The 27,508-nt window shown below is 40.8% G+C and overlaps 1 protein-coding gene across 4 annotated transcripts in view; it reads right to left on the bottom strand.

The window, feature by feature from the left end:
• The window catches only part of galnt1 (UDP-N-acetyl-alpha-D-galactosamine:polypeptide N-acetylgalactosaminyltransferase 1), a 54,507-nt gene extending 27,520 nt beyond the window's left edge, over positions 1–26,987 (bottom strand). The window contains exons 1-2 of one of the 4 annotated variants that reach the window (XM_040029622.1): positions 26,574–26,987; positions 8,182–8,294 (exon numbers count right to left, since the gene is read on the bottom strand). The gene's annotated coding sequence lies outside the window, so the exon portion shown is untranslated. The remainder of the gene's footprint in view (positions 1–8,181; positions 8,295–26,573) is intronic. The other 3 variants (XM_040029621.1, XM_040029623.1, XM_040029624.1) reach the window with 3 other exon arrangements.
• Positions 26,988–27,508: the final 521 nt, after the last annotated feature.

Raw genomic sequence — 27,508 nt, 5'->3', positions numbered from 1 at the left:
AAAGAAATCAATACACCAAAATCAAAATGGTGCTATTCTCTTTGCAGTGATGGTTGTGAGCGTCGCGGCATTTCAGCATGAAAGTCACCTCACTAAAAGAAAAAGGTGCCACTTAGAGAACATTTCATGATTTCCACAGACCATCTAATAATTAAGATTAACCTGAGCACAGAAAAGGAGTGCCCAACATCAGCTGATGTCAAGATTAACTGTCGTCATCTCAGACACAACATTTCCAATTTCACAACACTCACAACAACAACAACTAAATCAAGCCAACAGACGTGCTTAAACACAGCAGCGCTCAGCTGAAACTTCAGTTGTTTAGTTTCATTTTCCCGTCAGTTCTATAGTCTGGTTGTTTTCCTGAGATGTGGAGCCTGGGGCTTTTTTATCCCCACTACAGAGCTGAGAAATATCAGACCGCACGTACTACTAAGCCACTTGTGTAAGCAGAGTCAACCCCCCAGTATTATCAATGCCTGGTTCCTGGCCTTATTTATTGAAAACATTCCCCTGAGCAAACCCATATTGGCTTTTTACCAAATCACGGTATTACTGGCCACATTTACACTCTACACACTCTAATTAATCAGCACATGCACCACAAAACAATGGTAAAATCTTCGCATGCTTTATTGATTTTTAGAAAGGCTTTCGATTCCATTTTGCTAGAGGGTTTAAATTAAAACATTCTCTAAATAAGCACAGCAGGTAGACGTTTGAAAACAATTAAGTCGACGTAAAGTCTTATTCGAATGACCATCAGTACATGAGGAATGCAGAGGTTGTCAATAATCCTAATCCATAATTTCTAATGTTAAAGAAAATCTTTTCTGTGTGTGTTTGGTATTTTATCAAGACTTCTTTTCTGCTTAAACACAGCATGGAAAGTCATTCACATAAAGGTCAAGATGAAACCTCTCAAGTAGGATGGAATGGCTGATATATATGATAGTATCTTTCAACAGTTTCAACAGTTTTATGTGGCAACCTATAAATAGTTCAGTCTTCACCGAGGGGCCAGACAGATTTCAATCAATATTTGTCAAAAAATAGCCCACATATAAGCCTGAGGACTCATATCATTATTCAAGCTTAATGTCAAAGGCCTGCATTCAAAATATAAAATTAGATTCACAAGTTTAGGTATTATTAATGTTTTAAAGCACCAGAAATAAAAGCAATTGCTGTGAAGAATAACCCATTTCACTCTAATGTTTACTTTGTTTTTGGATGACAACTAGATTTTAGTTATTGATGCATGAACAGGTTCATGTTAATGTTCCTGCAGGTAAAGGTGGGGCTGACTTGAACCATTTCACATACTGCTGGGTAGCGTGTGAATTCCCCTTTGGGCATGTTAGTTATTTCAAGCTAAACACAGACCTTGCTTTTCCTGAGCGAGGTGTCCCTCCCACACAGATGTGCAAGGGTAATTTCTAAATCGGACAAGTTATGCTGGTAATACCGATCCTGAGCAAACAGGGCTCATATCAGTAATAAAAGCAGAATAAAAATTGGAAGAGGCTAATGAAGGGGAAAAAATGAAAGAAGAAAAAAAAAAAAGCAGGGACAAAAACAGCACTTCAGCCTCCGGCAGCAGTATTGACAGTCAACTACAATGAATTTAAAATCATGAGCTTAGAAAAAAAGCCCAAATCTCAGGAAAACAAATAGAAATTCAAATTAGGAAATACCCAATGCAGTCAGTACCTGGCGTTAAAAAACACTGCTTTGGTAAACTATCATCTGGCAGTGAATGCACTGAAACAAAAAGCATTTTTGGCATTTAGGAGAAAATCAGAAACTCCAGCTATCTCCCAAGTTAAGTCAAACCTGTCTTGGACGGACCATCAGCTGTTAAGAGATCACTAGATGTCAGCTACCCATCAGAGTCCCGCATGCAAAAATCTGCAGGTCCATAATAAACATCCCAGGTAATACCCACTGATTAGCAACACTGAAAAAAGAACGCCTGAAGTCACAATGCACAAGGACCAAAGGAACCTTTTTTACAATTCTAAAGACATAAAGACCTTTAGCACTTCCTCCAAACTACGTGGGGCATCAACATGAAAATCAAAGCAAATTAAATCTGGCATAATTTTTTGGACACAATCCTTGGTCACGGATCAACATAAGCTGCAGGCACAAAAATCTATTAACTGGCTTTTGTAAGTAGTACAGGGAGGAAGCCTCTGTCTACAGTTAACAGCTACCTGTAAACTTAACACACAAAGAAAGAAGTAATTTTTAATGCTGAGTTATACTGGTTTCAGTTGCATGTCTCATTTCCAACTCAACTGTTAACTTTAAACCATGAAACACAACAAAGACACACCTCCAATCATGGTACTCCCCGGCTTGTTATTGTGGTTGTAGCCTAGCTGTAGCCATGCCAACTGCCAACTCCCAACTGGCTATTTAATCATGTTGGGATTCCTACTGGCATTGGGAATGCAAGCAGAAAACACTCTAAAGAAATGTAGTTCTCAGGGGACCACACCTGTGAGTCGTTAAACCTTGGGGAGCCCCCAGAAGTGTATTAGTCAGAACGTACCATTACTGAAATAAACCTCAACACTGTTCAACCTCAGACCAACACGGCCTTCCAATAACCAAAGAAAGTATTTTTGGATGCTCCCTTATTTCCCATGGGTTTGTCACAGTGGATGGATCTGCATGTTTGACTTGGCAAAGATTTCCTGGAGCAACCCTCCCATTTATCTGGGCTTGGGACCAGCACTAGGAGTGCATTAGCTTGTGACCCCCTGAGGCTGGGTTTGTATCTCCTCCAAAAACAAATCAAAGTAAACTAAATTATTAAAGTGATAAAAAAAAATGTGTATCTAGAACAATAGGTAAATCAAATGCAATTGGTAATTGTCCCTAAAGCATGAATATAAATTGGTAGAGTAACATAAACTGTCTGAAATGCAAAACATAAACAGTTCCTGATGAAATACAGAATAAGCGGACACAGTCTAGCCACAGAGAACCAGTGACACAAGAAAGCTGGCCTATGAACCGAGGAAGAGGCACCGCAGAACAGTTCTTCTTAAAATATAACAAATAATATCAGAGCCAAATTTGGTTTGTGAATCTTCACATAGGTGGATGACAGTGAAAAACAGCTGATTCTGTTAGTTGAGGGACCTGCAGCATCTATCTAAACTATCTATTGGGGTTTGTGATACAGCCTCAAAAATCATATTACTGTGGTGGACCACTAGAGGGCTCCACTCACACCCAGTGTATAGGAAGTGTGTTCCTGTGTATTGTGGCGCTATATGCGCAGTTGATGTTGGAGACGAATAAAGAAGGAGTGAGAACTGAGAGCCCTCCCCCATGTTTCGATACCTCTTTGTTGCCTTTTCGCCCCCCAAGAGACTCATTTCCTGTTCCTGGTCCTGTGCACCACTGCCTGCCTGACACTTTTGTTTCGAGTTTGTTGGACTCTGCTCATTTCGTTTTCGTCAGGCACGATGCCCATAGGACTCTGCTGCGTCCACCATATGACGGGCCATACAGGGTTCTTAAACCAGGCAACAAACATTTCATTTTGGACTTTGGCGGTCGGCAGGAGGTTGTTTCTGTTGACAGACTTAAGCCTGCACACATGTTATGCAAGAGGATCAGGTGGTCCCGGCCCAGGCCCCTCGCCGCGCCCGCCCACCTGCCACCGGGCTGATGGATTCTGTTTTTTCCCCCCAGGAGCGACCCAAAATCAACGGAGTCCGAGTCGTCTGCAGCTTTTTCTGCCAGTGCCAGCCTCGCTCCCGGGCTGGGTTGCCCTCTGTCAGTTCCCCACCCCCCCAGTTCAGCCGTTCCGGCCGTTTGCCCCGGGTCCTGGACTAGTTCTGCTGGGTGTTCGGGGGGGGGGCATGTGTGGTGGACCACTAGAGGGCTCCACTCACACCCAGTGTATAGGAAGTGTGTTCCTGTGTTTTGTGGCGCGATATGCTCAGTTGATGTTGGAGACGAATAAAGAAGGAGTGAGAACTGAGAGCTCTGTGTCATTGATGCTTACCTCCACATTACAATATTTAAAGAAATTTTACAATAATGATCATTCTGACAATATAGGACAAATAAAATGCTGATAAAACGTTTTCCATCCTTCTTTTCCAATGAGCTATTGAAGACAAACTACCTTATTCAAAGTGTGAATCTTTCGCCACAAGGTGAAAGCAGAAGCAGCATTAGAGCGTAATAGTAGTGACACAGCATTATACATAGTGACACAGCATAAGTCAAATACTGGTGGTGGAGTTTTCCCTGTAATTCTAAGTGAAAGTATAACACAACCTGCACATCACCACCTGATAGTATCTCCTCCTCCTGTACGTTCATACCATGGTTTTACATGGTGGTGTCTTTTTGCCCCAAGTGATATAACAAGTTAGTTTCCACGTTTATCAGGAACAGTTTTCTCGTATATTTTGCAAAGAATTTTTTTGTTGGAGTTTGTTGAAATAGCTTCCTTTTTACAAAATCAGAGGTTGACATCCAGCTCTCTATGTCAGACATGCCTGTTCTTGTCAAGTTGTTGTGCTCACTAAGAAACATAGATGCTTTTTATATCCCATAAAAATGTATTCCCCATATTATCGCAGAGGATTTATCCCTACTACTTACATAAAACATTGTTAAAAGTTCTAAAAATCAGTTTAAAATACAAAGAGGAGTACAGAGAGAACTGCCCATGGCAGCGTAAAAGTCCCAGCTAAAATTGATTACCAATGCAAAACTTGGCTCACAAGCAAAGTGGAATTAAATACTTCAATCTCCAATCACTGGGGCCTTTTTGGCCAAAATCAATATGCATTACTGTCACGAGGGGTGTTCCCCTGATGGTTGGAAAGAGAGTGGAGCTTTTTTTGTACACGTATTAAAATAAATTGATCACAACACACCTAAGAACACATAAATGACTGCATCATCCTGGTGGTCCGTTTGATGTTAGTATGCTGTAAATGATCTTTTAACAACTATTAACTTTTTTGCACTTGCCTCGCAAAAATGCAAAAGTACACACAGTGGAGGCTTTGATCACACTGACTGGCACAAATAATACAACAGTTTACACAATTAAAACATCATCGCAGGCTGTGTGTTAATTGGTGTTAACACGTACTCACACAGAAACTCCCTAATCACCCTGTAATACTTAAAGTCTGAACCATTAGGCCCAGTGGGTTTGTGTGTCTGGTCTCCCCTGTATGTTTGCGGCTCTTTTCTACTATTACAGCTGCTGCTATTCCTACTATAACTCATGCCAAGCAGGAGGGATTAACGAGTCTCTGACAGCACAGCTGGATTTCTCTGCCTACTAACCACTTTAACAATATGCTTTGATTTATTTTTTTTTTTTATCTAAAAATATGAAAAATTTTAATATTTCTAAGACTATGTTACAGTGCAACCTTGCAATTTTGTGGCTGCTTTCATCTGTAAAACGTCTTACAGTACCTTAGGCAAAAAAAAAAGGAAAGAAAATGTCTTTAAAGTTTATATCTGAAGCTACTTGGAAGAGAACTGCATTGCTGTCTATTAAGCATGACTTCTTAATAGATTGTACCATGTCAGCATGTCTATTTCCCCAGCACATAATATGCGATATATTTGTCATATTCTTTGGACTTTTGTGGAGCTACTGGTCAATTTTCATACATACACAGTGTAAAAACCAATGTGCAGACATATGTTTAGCTGCCCCCCAGGTAACACACAATAACAAAAAATCAAAGGTTAACTAGGCTCTGATTCCTCACTGCATTAAAGTATCTATTGTGTTACACCATTTCTAATCTGTATTATAAAGCACACAGACATACAAGAGTAAACAACAACAACAAGGAATCAGGAAAAATACTTTGTATTGTTGCATTGCATTCTTTGCATTATGTTGCATTGATGGTTCTTTTGCAACCCTCTTTTCATCGTTATGCCATTGTTACGATTTTTAGCATTATTGATAATCAGTGTTCTGACTTTCTCACTCTCATTTTAGAACCAAACACAGCAGCGCTTTAAGTGTCGTTTAAAATTCCTTAAGAAAACTCTAATGCAATCTTCACATTAACTGAATTTCCTGGAACAGAAAAAGCTTGATAAAAGTTGATTTATAGTTGCTGTTACAGCAGCTGATAAGATCAAAGAAACATCCCAACAGAGTTATGTGCCAAAGGTAGTTTGGATTTTTCAAATATGGTAACAAATCAGATATAATAAAGCTTTGTAAATTTTAGAGAAGGGCATTGCTGGATGTCAGCAACAGGGGGAAACGGGGAACCACAGAAGCCAATAACACTAATGTAGTGTTGCAAATGAATCTTCTGCTAACATTAACTTCCCACACTGACACAATATGACACATTTTGCCTTTGGATTTTCAGATTTTACTCATCTCTGTATTTAGCACGTTACCCTTTTTCACACATAGCCACCAGACAGTAAATAGTCATAAAGAGAGCAACGTGCTGCAAAGACACGCGTCACTATTTTGGGGACTTTCTTTCTTTTAGTTTTGACACATTTATAGGCACGTATGTATATATTCTGTCTGTGACGTATGAAGGGGCGTCGTTAATTCAAACCCTGATGCTATAAAAATCTGTGTATGCTTTGGTTAAGTCGAAGATTAATTCCTGTCTGCATACAGAATGGTCTTCCCACGCGTGTATTCATTAAAATCAATTGTTTGACCAAGATCTTCTGGACCTGGTTGTTTGTACTCTCCTTCCTCAATTATGTGAACCTTAACAATTGATAACAGGAGCAATTTACAAACTAATCAGTGATTTCAATCCTTACTTATGTACCTATGACCCTTAATTTTTGTTTTTCAACAATTGTTTAACAACACTTTAATTAGAATACTTAAACTTGTGTATACAAATAATGTGCTAGTATAATAATGTGTGACAATGGCATAAATTTGTTCAAGGGTTCAACACACAGAGCATAAACAATAGATCATAGCAAATTCTGAAATATGAAGACAATACGAGACAGTTACATAACTGTTACAAGCTGTTTCTATGACGCATTAATGAGTTACTGATAGTAAAAAATGAGAGAAATAAGTGATATGAGATCGGATGAAGCAGTGCTCTCCTACATGCATTTTACAGTTGTAATAATACTCTAGCTATTATTCTTGTTATATCTTCATTTCTCATTCTTTCTTTTTACTCTTCTTTAACTTGACCTCATTTTTATTTTTTTGGTTTTTTTAATCACTGTTGTATATATAAAGACTTTGCTCTCACAATGAGCCTGTGGCACTTTAACTATTTTGTTTATTTATTTCAAACTATACTTTTTTTTTTATCCTGCTATGGTAACAATGTAGCTTCCCTTGTGAGATCAATAAAGTATCTATCTGTGTAGATATGTATATTCTTCATTAAATATAGCTGCAGTAACTCGGGCTTTCTACATGATTGCACAGCTGAATGAGGCTAATAAATGGGGACCCCACCATGCAGCTTACAAAGAATTGCATGCACCGCTCCCGCTGCCCGCTTCACTCAGGCAACAACAAGGCAGACCCACCTCTCCAATGGAAAGCCTTTCACTTAGCTAACCTCTTTGACAAAGGCAGCAGAAATGCAACATGAGCATCAGAATTGAGTCAAAGTGAATGCAAATGTGCCTAATCTGCAATCAAAAGGGTCAGCACTCAAAATCAAAAGAGGCACGTTGCTGTTAATGGGGTGCTGAGGTTTATGTTTGACAATGTAACATGTGATTTCTCAAAAATAATTTAAGCACACATTTTGATTTTGCCCGTAGGTGAATAAATCTAGTTTGTAGTATACATCAGGATCATATGGGGTGCAATGTTAAAAGGAGGTTATATTTAGACTGAATTTTATCCACTGAACTTCTCTTGTTAAAGAAATTGGATTTTTCAACCAGAAGATAGACTGGCTTATTAAAACAAAGAAAGGGTCACCATAGGGGAGCAGAAGTCAGTAAAAGAAAAAAAAAAAGAAAAAGTTGCATATGCATGAACCGGTAAATATGTTTAATATATCCAGTTCAATGCACAGTACAATAAAAAAAAATCTCAGCCCTTTAGGTTTCAATATGAACAACCCTATCTACAAAAACGGTTGTGTTAACTGTTCTTTGTTGCATCACTTTGTGTAGCCATTCCTTAATTCGTACCTTTCAAAGTGAGTTAAGGGGTCTCTGGTCAGATGTGCAGGGTGCTCCACCAGTAGAGGGGGCGGAGCTTCAGAGATCCCACTTCCTCTTTTGCTCGTCACTCATACATGCTCCTTGAAGAGAAAAGAGAAATAAATTTAGAATAAATATTTATTGTGCTAAGGATGTTAAAAGACACCAAACATGCTGGCTAGAGGAAACTCTTATGCAATCTTGAAACTAGAATAAGGAAATGCTTTAAAACAGCTCTTCATTTATTTATTGTTTTCAAAATTCATGCATCGTACATAGGGAGAGTATTTTTTCAAATGCCTGGGAAAGGAGACATTTTCTGATCTATGAAAAAAACACAGGAAGCCAAAAACACACTTCTTTTCTTTGCATGTACAATAACGGTGCTATTCTTTCCTGCAAGATTACAAAGTTAGCGACACAATCTCACAAGGCAAGCTCCCACTCAGCAAATTATGCAAATGAGCCAAGATTCAGTCAAACGTGCCAGTATAGTGGACTTTGGAAAGTTCTCAGTCAATTAAAAACTGGCATCCAAGGTCCGCATCTCTTTTTATTATGTCATAAACCAATCATCGTTCCTCTTTCCAGCAGAAATCTAAAGGTCAAACATGACCAAAGACGCCGCCAGCTTTGCAGCAGGATAAAAAAAAGCAAGCGGGGAAACAGAGGGATGATGGGGATGATGGAGTGGAGGGAAGCAGGGATAGGCAACTGACGAATTCTCAGAACTGCTCATTTCACTGGATTAATCTGCTATTTTTGAAAAGTCCACAGAGAGCAGAGATGAGAGCGAATATGACTCAGAGTGGGCCTGTGTGTATGCGGGTCTGCGTGTCCTTCAATCCGGCCCTTGGCCTACTTTAAAGCCAAGTCATCATTCTGGTCCACTGGGGCCTCATATTGCCAGCCAGTGTATATATGTGTATATTGAGGAATTGTATTACAAAAGCAGCCATACCATAAATCTCTTCCTGCCAGCCCACACACTTCTGCATTAGTGAGTGTGAGGAGGCTGTGCTGCAGTGCAGGTATGCCTCAGTATGAGAAGAGCCGTGGCCACCAAAGGTGTCTGCCTGTCTCCTTCTGGGTGAGTCATCAATCCTCATCTCTCTCTTACTTTATCTCTCATATACGTCGTAAGCCGTCTCTCTGTCTGCCCTTCTTTTCTCACTCTTTACATGATTTAAATGAACCTCCACGAAGTTTGAGTGGAATGTAATTCATCTGCAAATTGGAAGCAGGACAAGCAAGAGCTTCTAAAAATACTCATCAGATTCCCCTGACAATGACAAAATAAAACTACCGAACACCCACCACACACTCACACATGACCACACAACACTGCAGTGCAAATAGCAACGCTCTCTGTCTTTGTCTGTGCAAACCTCTTGCTCTTTTTAAAGTCAGAATGCTTTCTACCTGTCTCATTCTCTGCAAGTTTATGAGCGCTACATGTCTGGGTGGAAAAAAAGATGACAAAAACCACAAAACCCAAGACAGCAGACGGCAGTGATGATGAGAGAATGAATATTGTGAGAAAAGTGTCTGGCAGTAGTGCCCTTTGTAACGCTCGTGATAATAAACTAATGTGAAAATCTAAATGAGAGAAAGCCTCAGTGTTCGTGAAGTTTTGAATGACTGTTTTTTACAAATGTAAACTTGACTTTGTACCTTTACAACCACAAAATGATTTCGTAATAGATACTCCTGCTACCAAGGCATGCCCCATTTCAGAAATGAAGCACACACAAACACACTGTTCACAAGGCATAAAATATAGTGGCACATTGTTTTGGCTTACATATGGACAGAAGTATGAGGCAGAGAAAGTGAGCATGCATGGACCCGTCCAAACACTGGCAAACACACAGTTGTGCCAGTGAAATCTGACATTATGTAAGCCAACACAGGAACCCTAATCCAGAGAGCAGAAAGAGAAGTCTATGCCGTGAGTGTCCACATCAGGGTCATCATGACCCTGATGAAGGCCACAAGCCGAAACGCCGAAAAACAGGAATGCCAAGAATAGCGCGAGGAGAAAATAGGGTCATCATGACCCTGATGAAGGCCACAAGCCGAAACGCCTTGGTCAATTATTAAAGTTGTTGATCTTCCCTCAAGTGTTGCTGGAGTTCCTGCTAAAAAAAAAAAAAAAGAAAAAGAAAGAAAGAAAGAACAAATTGCACAATGTACATAAAAAATACATAAAAATTTAAAGTACAGTTGAAAGTTGGTGTTTTAGTACTAATATATGAAGGATGTCAATGAGTGAATTTGGCAAAAGAAATTCCTCTCCCAAAGGTAGGCTTTTGTGAAGGCAGATCTCCTACTACAGACACCACAATCAGTATCAGGAGGCAAAGGGTTTGTGCATTTCTAATTTTCTGCAGTCTTTGCTATTCCTTTGTTTTGTACACCTCCCTTCTTCTTTGTTCCAGCTGTGAACCAAACCAGAGAATGCAGGATAGGAGCCAAAAGGCTGTGTCTTCATCCCACCCTACTCTTGCCTCTATCTCAGTCCCTACAGAACACCCTCTGTTATTAATTCAGTGTAACAGTCTCTTCTCCCACTTAGGCCTCTTTCCATTCAGCTTGACCCGACGTAATTCCTGTCGTAAATCCAAAATACCAGTGACTCAGGCGGACTAACAAATGCAGAGGTGAGGAGGTGCTCATGTGCGGACTAATGAAGAGATTTCTGCACGCAAGCATAAAAGGTTCTCTCTCTGTAAGCAAGACATTTTGCAGAAAGAGAATATCATAAGGTCCAACATGACACCTTGCAAGATAAAGCTGGCATGCTTAAGTGTGACAGCTGCAGCCAAACAAGGTTGAGGAGCTCTGGAACAACCTTTGTTCTGGACAATTTAGAGTGCAGTGTGGGTACAGCTAAAACTAACAGACAGTCAAATCAGTCTTTCACAATCCCCCAAAGCTCAGTGTGAGCACACTGTGATCAACCAGCCATGTCTAAGCATTAGACCTAACTGTTCCCCTCTCTCCAAAGACTGCCACAGAAAGTCACAGAGTAGAGGGGAGACACTCATAGACAGGAAGAATGGCCTCTTCTTTTAGACTATGTGATAGCTTAGTAAGAGCATGAAGAATGTGTGTGTGTGTGTGTGTGTGTGTGTGTGTGTGTGTGTGTGTGTGTGTGTGTGTGTGTGTGTGAGTGCGTGCGTGCGTGCGTGCGTGCGTGCGTGCGTGCGATATGCGACTCTGTTTGTAGCATATGCTGTAACAATGGGAGCTTAAAGATGGCATCTTTGGTCTTAGCAACAACAAACAGTGCTGTGCCAATCCTGAACAAACTACAACTTCCGTCCAAATCCTTTCAGCATTCCCTTTGACCTCTTGCTCTGTCAATCACCTCGTGGTTCAAGTGGTGTGGGAAAGGAAGGCTTTACAGGGCCTGAAGCACACCATACACACACAAAAACCAAATCAATGCTAAATAGGGACTAGAGGAAAGGCAACAAAAGATGACAACAACATTATCACAAGTGATTGCAGCCGTAGCTCACCATTTCTGACATCTTTCCAGGGGAAGCCCAGGAGGGAAAAACAGGAATGCCAAGAATAGCGTGAGGAGAAAATAGGTAAGAAGCAGCTGGCCCAACATCCCTGAACATGTCATACTTATCCTGGATGACACAGCTCACCATTTTGCCTCTTTTGCTTACCTTACTAATGACGTGCATTGGGACCTACATGCCTATTCCTTCCACACATACAGCTTGCACTTGCAGAGGAAGGCGGGTGTAGGAAGAGGAAGAAAGAGGAACCAAAGGACAGACAGAAAAGGACAGAGCGAGTAACAGAAAGACAGAGATCTGCTTCCTGTTTACTGACGGCAGAGATTGCAGGAAACAAAGCACCAGGCCACAAGACTGTTAACAGTAGTGACAATACACACAGCACAGATACACACTACCTTCCCTCTTCTGTGTCCTGAGTGATTAGACAGGCCAGATTTATCATCAACTTCCCCATCCATCTCTGTGTATCTTGGTAACATCTGGATGCTTGTGATTTGTTCTTGGTTTATATCTCCCTCCTGCCCTTGTTCTAGCCAGCCGCCGTGCTAACAGGATCAAGCTTAAGCACATGCACACCCCCAGCTGTGTGCACAAATGCTCCCGGCAACATTCACCAATCTAAGACAGACTTCCTAGCAATTCCACGTGGCACTGCAATGCACTGCTTTTGTGGTTTAGTCAAAGTGTGGATTTAATGCAGTTTCCTATCACATGAGCTGGCTTTTAGCCACACTTACTGCAACTACATTGTAATTTCTGGAAAAATATCTTTGGAAATACTTGAAAAGAAAAATGAGAAGTATTTATAATTACATTATGAAATTTAGAACACATTTCTATCTTGTGATTCAGTCACACTAGAGTAAAAATAGGATGGCAAACTCCTTATGACTAGTGACTCAGTGGTTGCCTTTTTTTTCTGTTGGAGTGCAAGCAATGCAAGCATACAGGTAACCTAGTAAGAGACAACCTGCCTGAAACCAATTGCAGCCCCACTCACTGATCACAATCATTGAAAGACAGACTGGCGATGGGTTGCCAATAGAGATTGAAAATGTGACGTCATTCAGGGGTAAAACCGCAAAGAATTCTGGGAACTCGTGGCAAGAGGTACTAGCGCACGCAGGCTTTCAATTGAAATCAGTTATACAGCGATAAAAAGAAACAAAAAATGTCAAGAAGCTGTTGTATTATTAACTACAATAGCCGGTCGCATGACAGCCACGGGAAGCCGACGGGTAAAGAGATCGGTTGTTATCGGATTATGTCGTTGAAGAGAAATTGTTCGAGCCATGTTTCCGAAGTAACAAAGAGGCGACTGGATTGCAGCCATTCAAAGACAAAATATAACGTCCCAGAACACTCCAGCTCACAGGTTAGTCTGCTCCAAACATTTCCAGAAAGGTCAGTCTGCTGTTGTAGTTAATGCGTCATTTTTCTTAACATAATTGGTGATATAGGTTACAAGCAAGTCTGGCGCTGAACAGAAGTTGTCGCGCTATGCTCCTTTGTTTATTGTGCATAAATAGTGAATTGTCCTGACAGAATATTGTGTTTCGCTTCTGTTATTACCATGGTACATTGACAAAAACATATACTTTTATTCACAGGATAAAACAGTTGTTTTGTATCACTAATTGCCCAGTACGATTACAGCATACAATATTATTGTCACTGCTACATTTCTGTGATGCGTACCAGAAATTATTTCCACTACTAATTAATTACCATTGAGCTCAAAGGTCCTATTAATAAACGGTTAACGAATGTGTATTTATGAAGACGATTTGTGAGACTGGTAAACTTATGATATGTACGATGGTCTTTCGTTCTACACGGTGCATTTCAAGGTCCTGTACCCATCCGTCGGTAAACTGTACCTGGGCTTGTTGCAGTGACCTGAAGTTACTAAACTTCATGAGTGTATGCACTCACTCCAAGAACCGTATAATTATAAATCTGAGCGTGGTGAAAGTTGGGCAGCACGCTAACGTATTTTGTCCCTCTGTGTGCTCGTAAGGGTCTAACCCTTTCACTGGTTTGATTTTTTTTCCTCGTATCTTTTCTTTGACTTTTCATCAAGTCTGTCTTTGTACGGACCGGCATTGTTCTCCTTCGTTTTGTACATAACTTTTTGGGGGGCAAAGAAAAAGCAAGAATTTATTGGAACCGAAGAATGAACGTTTTGCGGTGCTGCAAATGCTTGCATTTGATGCAGGTACTTTGATTGTTTTGCCACGAGTTCCCGGCATGCAATGCGCGAAAGTCACGTGGTCTGTCAATCTCTATATTTGGTGTCTACTTCAAAAATGCAAACATACTGCTAACACATCATAATAAGAGTGAGGCAGTCTGTTTAGATAAGTGCAGTTTTTGAGAAACATTTCTTTGAAACAGACTCGACTCAACTAGTTGCCAACTTGTTGTGTTGTGGTTCTGTTCCTATATAAAATCAAGACTGGTAAGCGCTCATTTCATTTTGGTTTGGGCAGAATGTACGAAATTTCCAATTGAAATGCAATTTTTGCCAATATTTCCTGAACTCTGCCTCCTGACATCTGACCCACGTTAAACTCATGGACTGAACATACACACACCCACAATGGACAACTGTACCCTCAAACACACAATAATAACATGGACTGAACCACCACTCACAACCACTAGCACTTTATATAGCCTCTGTAGAAACTATCTACACCCTCACTTATCTTAACTGCACTACTGTATAGCTCTGTGTAAATAATCATTCTGTACATTCGATAATCTTTAATCCTACAACTGTTTACAACTTGCATAGTTCCCATTTCTGTATAGCTGTATATCTCAGATTCTGTAAAGTTATTTATTTCATATTCTGTATAGTTTTTCATATTTATATCCTGTTCATATCCTGTACATAGCTTGTACTCACTACAGCCTGTACATACTTATAGTTATAGAATATTCACAACCTACTTCATACCGTGTACATTATAACATACCATAATAGACCCATTTCTGTAATATACTCACATATCTATATTATTGCTAATATATATTGTAATATATCTATATCACTAAAGCACTTCTGGATGGATGCAAACTGCATTTCGTTGCCCTGTACCTGTGCATGTGCAATGACAATAAAGTTGAATTCTATTCTATTCTATCAGTTACAACTGCTGTATTATCACAAGAGATTGCAGATAACTGCCAACTTAGTTCCATTCAATATCAAACTGACAGCAAACTGACTCTGTCTTGTTGCCACGTTAGTTTAACACTGTCACACAAGTTGCTTTGAAGACAGCAACTGACTGCAAGTGGTTGCAGACCTGGTTCCTGTCTTCAAAGCAACCATTTCGAAGCAACCTAGGCATCAAGATCAAAAGTGGACTGCACACGGTCAAAATAATTTTGGTTTCCAACCACCATATGACTAGCATTAAGAGAGTTGCCTCTCATTTATCCACTCTCTCGCTCTCTCTCTCTTTCTGAAAATAAGCTCTGCCTGACAATACAGTGCAGCCCCGTAGAAAATAATTCAACAGCAGGGATGTTGGACTGGTGATGTTGTTGACTGATTCCTTACGCCGTATTTATAACAACTCTACTGGATGAAAATATTTTTGGAAATGTTAGCAGCAGACTTCCAATTTGACTGTATTTTTGCAGCTGTGTTTTTGGCATTGAGAACAACTGAACTGCACTCACAAATGTTCTTATCTTTTAGCAGTTGGCTTCACTTACTCTTAGCATAAGGAAGTGCAAATCAGCACAAAAACAGCAGAAAACTAAACAGTTCTGGAGGCATAAAAAAGATCCCTTCTCTACAATACATACATATAAACAGCACAGGTGGCATAGAAAAGCATGTTTGGTCCATAGAAGTAAGGCTGTTATGAATACAATCGGATCCAGAATAGCGATTAGGGATGGGTATCGTTTAGGTTTTATCCAATACCGGTGCCAAATCGGTACTTTTGAAACGGTGCCGGTGCTCAAATGGTGCTCAAACCGGTGCTTAAAGAATGGAGAACACAAAATTGGTCCAAAAACCTCTCATGTTCAGCTGTTTTTTGTAAAAAGAAAACAATGTTAGCCTTTTCTGCAGCTATGGGGCATATATGGTATCACTCTTGGCTGGAAGCAGTGCTTAAACAATGGAAAAAACACAAACTTTGTCCAAAAACCTCTCATGTTTAACTGTTTCCCTCTTTTTCTTTGGTCATTTTAGCCTTTTTGGCCAGGGTGAAGGGAGTATCTGCCATCAAACAAGAAGACAGCCGCATGTAGCTATGATGATGTTTGCTAGTTCACCTTACATGCATTAATGTAATAACGTGGTTAGCCTACTCAACATAAATTACACACGAACAACATTAAGCTACTCACGCAGAGAAGAACGGCTGCTGCTGCATCATCATCCGTCATCATTTCTGCTACACTGGCAGGGCTAGGGGCCAGGACTCTACTCTTCGCGTTTTTGGGGGATGTTGCATAACAGGCAACCCACCCGCAGTAGATGTGCTCGGTGTGAGGTCTCGCAGCAAGCTATGGCGCATTTCTGGGCTTTTAAAAAAAACGCTATGCGTCGCCTGGTGTTTCATCGGATTCGAGGTGTTACCTCCTTTGACAGTATCACAGTATCAGCTTAAAGCACTTGTTGCAGGCTGCTGAGTTTGCATATTTTGCTGTGAAGTACAGCCAGACTTTTGACCGCTACGCCTTGGGCATTTTTAATCTGTAGCTCTGCTCTAAACGAACGTACGTACCTGGGCCCGCCTACTATCCTCGGAAACGTAAAATGATTGGCTAGAAGTGTATCACAGCTCAGGAAAAAAAAGCACCGAAATAAAGCACCGAAATGTGCGCTGCTTTTCGGTCTGGTTACTACCGTTTATGTCAGAACTGGTGCCATCATGGCACCGGACACCGGTACCCATCCCTAATAGCGATAACTGAAATCCGAACATTCATGTTTTTATAACCACTTTCTGACAAAAATTAGAAAACACATAAACTAAAGAGTCTGAGGTTAAGATGCATGAAAGAAATCATCTCAGAAAGGAAGTTAACAAAGACATTTTGTCCCTTCTAATGTCCTCCTCTGACAGTGCACAGCCTCTGTGTAGGTGTTGCTGCTCTCTGCTTTCGGTCACTAGGTGAACAGAGAAGATGAAGAGAGAACCGGAGGGCAAGACATCCGCTATCACTACGTGCTTTTTTTTTTTTTTTTTTTTGGGGGGGGGGGGGGGTGTTGAAAGGATGTGAAAAAGTCACTAAAATGATAACAATGTTGTGTTGTAAAGATGTGGGTTGCAGTATCTATGGCCTCAGGCTGCAGCATAAAGCAAACCTTTTACAAAATAAAATGAAAATGTCACTAAAGCAACTTTTAAACAAGAAAATAAAGACATTCTCTATTAATCGTTCTCTATGATTGGCACATAACCTGCCTGTCTGTTTGCATGATTTGTTCTCATAATCCTCAAACAAATTTAACACCACTGGGCCAACTCAAGTTGTTTGATCTATGACACACTACTGCCTATTGGCATCTGCAAAATGCACAATCCATCACAGGGTAAATATATCTGAATACACACATACAGCTCTGCAGATGCGCACACACATAAACACACACTCGCATACACACACACACACACATCCCTAACAAAGCTAGCAGTATCAATACTTCATTTAACCAACTCTATCATGAGGTCAATAGCCCTTCACCCACACACAAACACACACACACACTCACTCCTAACACCCCTCGTCACACTACATAACCTCCAATAAGTTTCACTGTGGGTTCTAAATGTTCAGCAATAACTTTGGCTTAATTACTTCAGGTGAAATCCACTATGAGCGGCAGGCATGACTAATCTGGTCATCCTCTTTCATATCTAACCTTATTAAGAAGTCATGTAAATTTTCATCTCTATTTATATCTCAGTATGCCTCTGTAGACTCTATTCTTGTAAAATCTACCACACAGAAATTTAGGTGCCCATAAGTAACACTTTTAATCATGTAAATATACAGAAAACGGCTTGAACAACTAAAAATACCATGGTATTTTTGCTTGAGGCTATGTTAAAAAGAAAACTCAAATCAGATCTCAAGTGCAGCTTGGTTCTTCTTTTACTTTGTACTGTTGTGAAATATATTTCAGGCTAGCCCATGCGCAGCAAGTACAGAGGCAGCATCCCTGCTGCTGTCTCTCTCTGACCCGTGGAGCTGCAGCCACAGTGACCCACATCCAAGCCTGTGGCAGATTATACTGCATCACATGCAACACACACATTCCCAAGATACATGAACACAGTGCATCTGACATTCGTGGCTTGTAGAAATGCAATTTCTGATAGCTTAGCAGACACACACACACACACACACACACAGAAAAAAAAAGGACAATGGACAAGTAGTTCTGCAGTCCATCAGCCTAGACTAACTGTTGATATGACTATCAGTGTGCCTGGTCTACAACAAGCTCACTCAGAGACCTAGCACAAAAAAACCACACAGACCCACACACATGCACACACTAGATAAGAGGCAGAGATGGACAGTTGTGTGTATGTGTGCGCAGAGGGGAGAGCTGTGCCTTCGTGAGGGTGAGCCCCGGGCAGATAGCTCACTCTGTCACACGGCTAAGACAGAGCACAGAGCTTCCACAGCAGTGTCAGTCCTTTCTGCCCTCCTCTGCTTCTCTCTCTTACCAATAACTTACAGACAAATTTCCATATAGGATACAAATGTTGCCTTCAGTTATATTTGCATCAATTAATTATTTATACAACCTTGAGAATGGCACTGCGGTCACACCTTTGAGAGTGTAGTGTCCTTCTGTAGAAACATGCGGAAACTAAGCCAAGAACAAGCACAATTTACTCCCAGTGGAGTTGAAAACATTTAAATGAAGAATATGAAGAGCAGTATCAGACTGCCTTTGTTTATTTATCTTTTTACTACCTGTGCTGCCCTTGAATAATTTGGCCAAGACAAACATCAGCCTACAGGCAAACACAATGAAAATTAGCAGCTAAATGTTCAAAAAGCAAAAGCATTTGAGCATTTTTTATTGCCACCAAACAGCTTGCCTGAGGTCTCATATAACCATATTTATATGTCACGAAGCAAACATTATATCCCCCACCCATTATTACACAAGACATACAAGCACACAGAGAAAACCCCAGGGTTTTAAAAAGATTCCTCAGCAATTAACTATATAACACTCAAACAGCAAGCATATTTGGCAGCAAATTTCAATTCGTTTGTAATCTACATCCCTGAAGGAAATTAAAGTATGAACTAATACTGTTATTAGTCAACTAATACTAATACTGGCAGTATTAGTTGACAGTAATATTAATTACAGTCAACTAATAGTGCCAGTGACTACAGTATTCCAACTGTAGTCACTGGCAATCCATCTGTTATCTCTATACATTTTGTTTGACTTTTGTTTGAATTGTAACCTCTTTATCCACATCCAGTGTGAGATAACTGTTATTTGTTTCATTGGTTGCTGTTGTCAGGTAATAAGAGTGACTAAAAGCTTTTAATTACTATCATTTAAGGAGGGTGACTTTTTCCACAACAAGATCTTTCGTTTAACTGTTCAAAGCGCTGTGAACAAAGACACATTAAGAGCTGTCATCCGAGTACAAACAGGCCCTGCTTTAGCCAGTACTGCAGACCATGAGGCACTACAGAGACTACAGAAATGGAGTTACTCTGTACAGTGGACTGTAGCTGCCAGCTGCTCCAGGACAGTGAGGCTGGATTAAATGCTGAAAACAAATATCCCCACAGAGGTCAATTATACACAACTTAGCTAGGCTACCGTGCACACACAAAATACTCTTAGACTGCTCAAGAGTATTTAAAACGCTTATTCTGTGAGGCCTATTTTGTTCTTGAGATTCACTGGACTGACTCTAATGTAGTACCCTGATTAGAAGTGGACGATAAGACTGAAGCCTTTTCTCGGATGTAAGTAAAACATGAAATATGATATCTTGAGTAGCAGTCATGCGCACGCACTCATCTGCCGGGCTCTTGGAAGCAGTCAGAATGATTTTCTCAGTCAATTTTCATTTTGAGCTCATCAGCTGTGGGCTTCATGACTGCAAGACAGATTTTCTCCCTGGTTAATTTCAGCAAGTATAAAAATGTTTAGAGATTCTCTGAGCTAGTTTTTGGATGACAGAACTTTCAACCATTTCAGTGAGAAAATGCACGAGTTCAGTGGATCCAGTGTTAACACCTTTGACTTAAGCAGGGATTATAGTACAGTTTTTTATAGTCCACTTAACACAAGCGTCCATGCAGATGTCCAAGTTTTTCTGTTTTTTGATCATGCTGAGAACTTACATTACAGTGCACCACCTACACATGCTCACCAAGTGGTGGACTTGAGGTGTATAACATAAACTGTATGTGTGCTTGGCTAAGCAGATGCTTCCTGACAAAACCTACCCAGCACTAGAAGCACTGGGTGGGTTGTGTCGTGCTGTCATAATACTGTCGCAAATGAGTATCTAATCTGATAGAAGAAGGAGCTACTTAAATAAGTCCTCCCTTATTCACAAGAGGCCAGATAGCCCTAAAGGGAGTTACAGCTTTCAGGTTTGCACTGGTATTTCTCTCAAATTAGACTTTGCACATGTGCAAAACTATTTCTCCAACTGGTTCTCCCTTGCTCTGGACTTTTCACTAAGACTCCAGCAAATTAAACTTACTTTCCAACTGCTGAGAGAATTTGCATGAAAGGACTTAAAAGCTAGCACTGTTTGTCTAACGTGTGTACTGTGAAAGAAGAACTGGTGTTTATAATTTGTAAAGTTCCTACAGGAAAAACGTGCATACTTATCAGATTCACGCTATAAACAGAAAAAAAAAAAAACCCCTGTTGCTAGCTTCCTTAAGTTCCTGACAGCTTTAGAAGATCATGTTACATCAGTGTGTCCCACTTTTTTAAACCAAATTTACAGAAATCTTTTTCTAACTTTAACAGCATAATCAGTCAAAACAAGCAAGGAAAACTGTCTAGAAAATTCCCTTAGCAGAAAAGTCTAACAAAACAAACAACTCTGAAAGACGAATACAGAAGCCAAAACACACGCAAAACAAACAGAGTGTAAAATATTAAAAGGGACACAAACTGGTTCCAAGCCAGACAGAGAAGAGACGTGTCTGTCTAATTATGGACCACACTACTGTTTCTCCATGAGTCAGCAGTAATTGAACATACACCACTTCTTCCTATGGCGAGCAAGGAGGGGGAGGGAGGGGGAGGGAGGGGGGGCAAGGAGCACGACTGTCACCATGGAAACTACCTCTGTCGAGTAGTATCTCAGAGTGAAACAGATGCTTTGAGCGAGATACGGACACACACGAACAGGACACTTTTACAAAGAGGGGAATTGTCAGAGCAAAGCTGATAACAGCATATACTGTTACTCAATGTGACTATGCTGAGCTGCTGCATGCTGTATTAGTTCATTCTACTGAGACTTTCAAGGTGACTTTTAAAGCTAGGTACTTTGTCCGTGCAGCAAACAGTAGCAGGCTACCGGCATTTGTCATTAGGCGTTTAAGTTGCCACAATTTCTTAAAACCAATAAACGCTCACATACCAAAAACCAACTTGTTTCAGCCTCAGTATTCCAGCTTCCTCTTTTCGCCACTTAAGAGGAACACAACATAGACATATTATCATCTTTTAAGTTGATGTGTATGGCAAACTTAAAATCAAACAGTCGTGCATGCAATGGACATGAAACTGCATTAGTAACCATGCGAAAGGTGTATTTCTGGCTACCTGATAAATTAATTATAACATTCAGGGGATTTTTGTTCTCCACCAAGTCATGAGGGAAATCTTTGGCTTTTTAGCTGTACAATGGTCCACATGTTGACCAGCCTTTTTCCAGTTTGCCATTTTGTGTTACATTTCTGTAATAATAGCAATAATAAAAAACTTTTTCAAACATTTCAAACTGTACAGATTATTATTTGAACAAATAGAAGCTTCAAATATATTTGAAGCTTATTTGAATATTTAAGAAAATGAAATCAGTAAATGTTTAGAATGCTCATCAGAAAAATAAATACACTTATGAATAAATAAAAGTAATTGTCAGTTAAGTTGTTTTTTATTGACTAATTAATTAACTGACTAAACGCTACTGCTCAGCAACAGCAACAACAAAAAAAAAAAAAGAGTTGTGAACTATAGACCAGACTCAATGAACTGTAACAAACCATGCAGAGAGAAAAACTGCAGAGTTGGCAGATCATATTTTGTGAGTTTACCACACCCATTAACACATTTACACAGCACACTGTCACATTGTGCATAAATACATGGTTCAAAAGCTTCTACACAGAGACGCTATGTTGGATGGATATTTGTAGCATCTTGTGGGGAACACAAAACAGAAAAAAAGCACTTTGCAACACTTTAAGCATCACTGAGTTTACTGTAGTACTAGCTTTTGTATTTGTATTTGATAAAAGTCACGGGTGACTCCCGACAAACCGTGACAAAGTCTTCATCTATGCAAATATTTGGGTTTTTTGGTGCTACCTTGTGAAGACTTACATACACAACTGAAATGAAAACAGAAATAGACCATTAATTCCTTGTCAAAGGAGAGCCAGAGCAGAAAACAAGAGACTGCAGCTAGGAGTTGAAATAAACCTCTGCTGAATGCTGGGCTAAATCCTATTTCCTTATCATTAAGCCAGCAGAAACACTGTGTCCATCCAGCTGAGACACTCTGGCTGTGACAGGCTCTGAATCATCTGTAGAGGTCCTATATGCAGTTTAAACATACTGCGCCACATATAGGCGTGCTGCTCCTTTTGCCTTGACAATTACAGTTTTTTTCCACCAAAGCATATTTATGAGGAGTCAAAGTGCAACAAACGAGGAAGGAACATGTTCGGTAAATGGCTGATCCAGCAAAGATCGCTGAGTGTGAAGGGTGTGATTTTCACACCAACATGTAATTCTCAGAAACAATCCTTACATATGTGGACGCACACTTTTTGTGTTGGCCTTCAGTCGGTTCAATGCTGAATAGGAGCAGAGAGCTGGCAAGACTCCCCGGTGGCACTGGCTGACCCACTTCTATGCAACTCTATCCCTAAAGTGACCCACTGTAGAGCCAGAGGACACACACGTATAGCCAAGCACCAGCACACACATTCACACACACAAGCGCACAAAACTAAACTTGTCTGCCTAAACCCTAGAGGACTGAGAAACAGGGGGAAAAAATCTGCTAAATGCTGCCACTATCCCCCCTAACTCCTTCTCGTTACACTCTGTTTTCAGCTTCTCTTACTTGTCTGAAGATCAGCCATTTAGGTCTCTGCTATCTGATCTAGCTAAACTAGCTACAGGGCCACACTTAATATTGGCTGCCTTTTTTGAGCAGAACAGATGTTTAGATCCACCCCCTCAATCAAGTTGATGTGTCGGCTTTTGCTAATTCTCTCTGATATTGGGATAGATATAATACAGGCTAAATAATCTTGTGGCATGCTCAAACTGGCTTTAATTCAACCACCTTCGTCTATTTTTCAAAAATACTTTTTAGATTTTTGGCAGCACAAAAACAAAACCCATACTTGTTTCACCACAAAAAACAAACATATATTATACATAATAGCTCCAAGTTGGTGATGTTATTCCAATTTATGGCAACTCTACTCTGCTCTGTGACAAGAAAATGAGCTTTCAGCTGCACTGCCAATGCCAGAACCAACTGCTGCAGAGGGTAGAGATAATTCTGTCTGATGTGAGTGTGATCAGACAACATTATTAACAACAAAACCCATCTTAGTGGAGTAGCTGGTTGGTAAGCAGGCAGTAATCAGCTCATGCACTGACAGCTGATGTTTGTGCAGTCCTTTTCATGTGAGAGCGAGATTCCATTAAAGAAAGCAAAAGTGACATTTGACAAGCTACAACAGATACCACAAAATCTGTCGCCGCCAGTGGCTTTTGTCTATGACAATATGCATCCATATGATTAAAGTGTCCCAGTTATTTCTTGTTCTTGCAAATAAACGGTTACCATCATTATGCATATTTAAATGACTTATTGTTTTAGCAGAAAATGACAAAACACTGAAAAATGCTCATTACGGCATCCTTGAGGTGATGTCTCGTCTTTGTCTAAGCAGCACAGCAAATCTTAGAAGTTAATTAAAATAAATAAATACAAAGACGACACAGATTTGGCTGCCAGTTGTGCACACTAGAGAAGCTGCTATCAGAATTTTGCAATGACGGGCAAAAAGACTGCCAACTTGTGAGAAGCAATAACAAAATGATTAACTGGACAATTTCTTCAGTTCTAGTTACACTTTATTAAATACTTCTCACCTACTTCGCAGGCCTATGTTAGGTAGTAAGCAAGATGAACAACGCACAAAGAGTGGAAGTGCAATAAATTTTGCTCACTGATATTTAAAGCACTCACACGCTCAGCAGCCACTGCCAGGTCATGGTGGCTGTGCATGTGAGTAATACCAATGTAACAAAGCAGGGTGACCCAGGTTTTGGGGGGGGGGAACAGGCAGGCTGGTATGAGTCCTCTCGCATGTATCTCTTTATGTGCATGTGTGCGATCCGGTCTTAGTCTGGAAGTAGGAACAATGGCATTCCTGTGCTCTGAGCTCCAGGTGGCTGTGGAAACCCAATCCCAAACCAAGCCTCACTGGCACACAGATCGCCAGGGTCCCCGAATGCTGCTGCTTCCCTCCGGAGACACAGATCAGAATAGAGCTATTGTTCCAGAGCAGCTCGGAGTAATAAATGCGCCACAGCCACGCTTGATGACAAACACTAGCAAACACGCAAACAGGACGGCAGTGATTTTCGCCTTCACTTTCCAGATTATTTACTCAGCAGCAAAGCCAATGAAAACGTGAGCTACTAATTTCTCACTGTGATTAAAAATAGGGAAAAGGTTAAGACACTTTGGTTGTAACTGTCCCTTATAATTTAGATGTTTTGTAAAAACATGCTTTTGCAATGACTATATCCACCTGCAGCAAAAACACACACAACTCATTACTTAGTCATACTCACTATATGACTTAAAACCACAGTGACGTACTTTCCCCACACACTTTTTCCCCTCCTCAATTAATCTCATTCACTAAAAAACTAATTTTGTTATATTCCCAATGCTGTACGTCCCACAGATTGGCCAAAATGTTCCCAGTTTGAAAGACTCTCAAGTCAGCCATGACAAACATGGTTACACAAGCACACACACACGGATGCAAATCTGCTACAGCCTGAACACACAGGGCAGGAAACACATCATGCAGACTCCACGGCCTTGAAATGAGGAACATGATTCATTTCCTTTCAGAGCTGGATAGTCATGCCTTATAACACAAGCCTGAGTTTAGATATCCAGCTCTGAGGCAAAGATCCTCAACATGGCACAAAACCCCAGTTATGATTCCACAACTTCAACTTCCCATATAGATTTCAAGGAAGCCAAGCACTATGTGGTCAGGTTATTTCTTCTTCTATTTGGTAGTCAGCGCTACCACACAGATAATCCTGTTAAAAATGATCAAAGCCTTGAGCTCGCCTGCACCATGGGACCGCTGCTACAGGTAGTGAACAAGGTACAGCACAGCTTCCCTTAAGCAACACAGCATATTCTCCTGCTGCACTCTTACAGGCAATGCCACACACGCATGTGCACGCACACATACACACACACACAGAGGATAAATAATACATGCTTCCTCTTTTCTCTCCCTTTAAGGAACATGACAGATTAATTTAATTGGTTCCCTGTCAATCCTACAGCTTCATCAGCTCTGCTGTGCAGAGCTGCCGAGTCTTGCAGGATTGATAGTGGATCCATTTTCTTATCTCTGAGATAATTACAGCATTGTTAATGCCCGCACATTCTCTCTTCTTTCACTCATACATACACGCACACATCAGGCCCCACATGCTTTAAGTAACCCTTTACAAAGTCTTTTTAGTGACTGCGTTACATTCAAAGTGACTAACCTCTTCAAATTTGCACTGGCTAGTTTTCCCCTCTTTTCCCAGCTAAAGTCATCTGACCTCTATTAGGTGCACAACAACAGACCAATCAGAGGTTAAATTCCGGGTTTACACATCATCTTTTTCGGGTTGTGATGCAACAATGAAGCATTAAAATGTTCAGAAAGGAGGAAAAGAGCAAAGGGAAGAGCAGATACACATTCCACTGTAACCATTATGCTCTACTTTAAACAGACGCTTTCTTTTCATCTCACTGGGTGAGATCACAGAGCAGTCAGGAAAACTTGATAACTAGCACTCATTTGAATTGACCGTTAGTAGGGGGAAATAAGTCGCTGCAGTCAAATGCGGCAAGTGTGCGATAGCACTGACCCCGGCAGTGGCCCATTCGCGCTACAAATCAACAGTCACGGTTGAACGCTAACGCGGGATGGATAGAAAAAAAGTATTTATGAGCACCGTTATCAGGGAAGCAGCTTTCCCTTCACTTGGCGTGTTTCGGTGCGGTTGTGGAGTAGCATCTACCGGTTAATTCACCTGAAAGCAAAGTGGCAATCTGTGCCTTAAGCGGAGAGTCGCATCGCATCCCTGTTGCTCGGCTGCTTCTGTCAACAAGCCCCGCTTTGCCATAACGGCGGCTGCTTGCCTGCTACCAGATAACCGTAGGGGGGTCACTGGGCAGAAGCAACCCTCCAAAAATGACTATGTGGCTAAGAGAGGAAACAACAATCACTGCAATTGGTGTTTAGGTTTTTTATAAAAAACAAGTATTTTCACCTTACCTAGAGTGACTGGTCACCTCAATCAGCCGTGGCGCAAAGAGTCCGCAGGCAGAAAACTGACACCGACTCGGTACAAAGTATCACCGCTAAGTTAGCGGGCTAGCTAGCTTAGCGGGCTAACGATGGAAGGAAAAGGGGGGTGAGTATGGCTCTCTCTGTGTCGTCGAGAGAAGGCAGTTACCTAAGAAAACAAGCAAGGGATGAGGTGTTTCTCACGCAGCTACAGGAGCACCTTCCGGTGTCAAAAGGCGTGAACGGAGGAGACATCCATTTGAAAAGAGCGTGCGGTAGGACTGTCGGTGTCAGGCGGCTGTAGCGCTATGCGGTGTGAGCTCTCTCTCCCGGAGCGGACGTACAACCTCTGCCTGGGTCTGTGCGAGAGAGAGAGAGAGGAGCAGGGCTGCTGATGTGCGGAGCAAACACAGGCAGCATCACTGCTCATCCCTCCTTCGACTATCACAACCCGGAAGAAATACTGTAACTGATCCCTGTTTTTATTTTTACACAGTCCAAAAAAGAGAAAATTTCAGTTCATTGATCACCACTATTTATTTACGCATATTTTCATTGATTGAAACCTACTTGTTAGTGTGAATGATGCATTTGGAGCTCGTGTGACGTGAGTGATGTGTTATAAAACAAACATTATAGAGGTCATAATTATAGTAATAATAATTATAATAATAAGCCCAAAGTCAGATCAGTGAGATGGTGCTTGTAATGAGCCTATAATTATTAACCACGCGGTATAAATGAGCAGGGGGTGATTCCTGTGAAAACTTCTGGAACTGCAACACTTGTAACACGGTATTAACTGGCACTCTCCTTCCTACAGCTCCCTTGTGGGAAATATTCATATTTAGGAAGAAAACTAAGTAAATGTCTGTTTCTCATTTGAAATTAATGTCCAACTCAGGAGTCAGAAAGCACTGAGT

The sequence above is a fragment of the Simochromis diagramma genome, unplaced genomic scaffold, assembly GCF_900408965.1.
Source record: "Simochromis diagramma unplaced genomic scaffold, fSimDia1.1 OVJJ01000361.1, whole genome shotgun sequence".
NCBI classification, from domain to species: domain Eukaryota; kingdom Metazoa; phylum Chordata; class Actinopteri; order Cichliformes; family Cichlidae; genus Simochromis; species Simochromis diagramma.
Note: the sequence above shows the minus strand (reverse complement) of the source record. Positions and strands in the feature narration are given on the sequence as shown.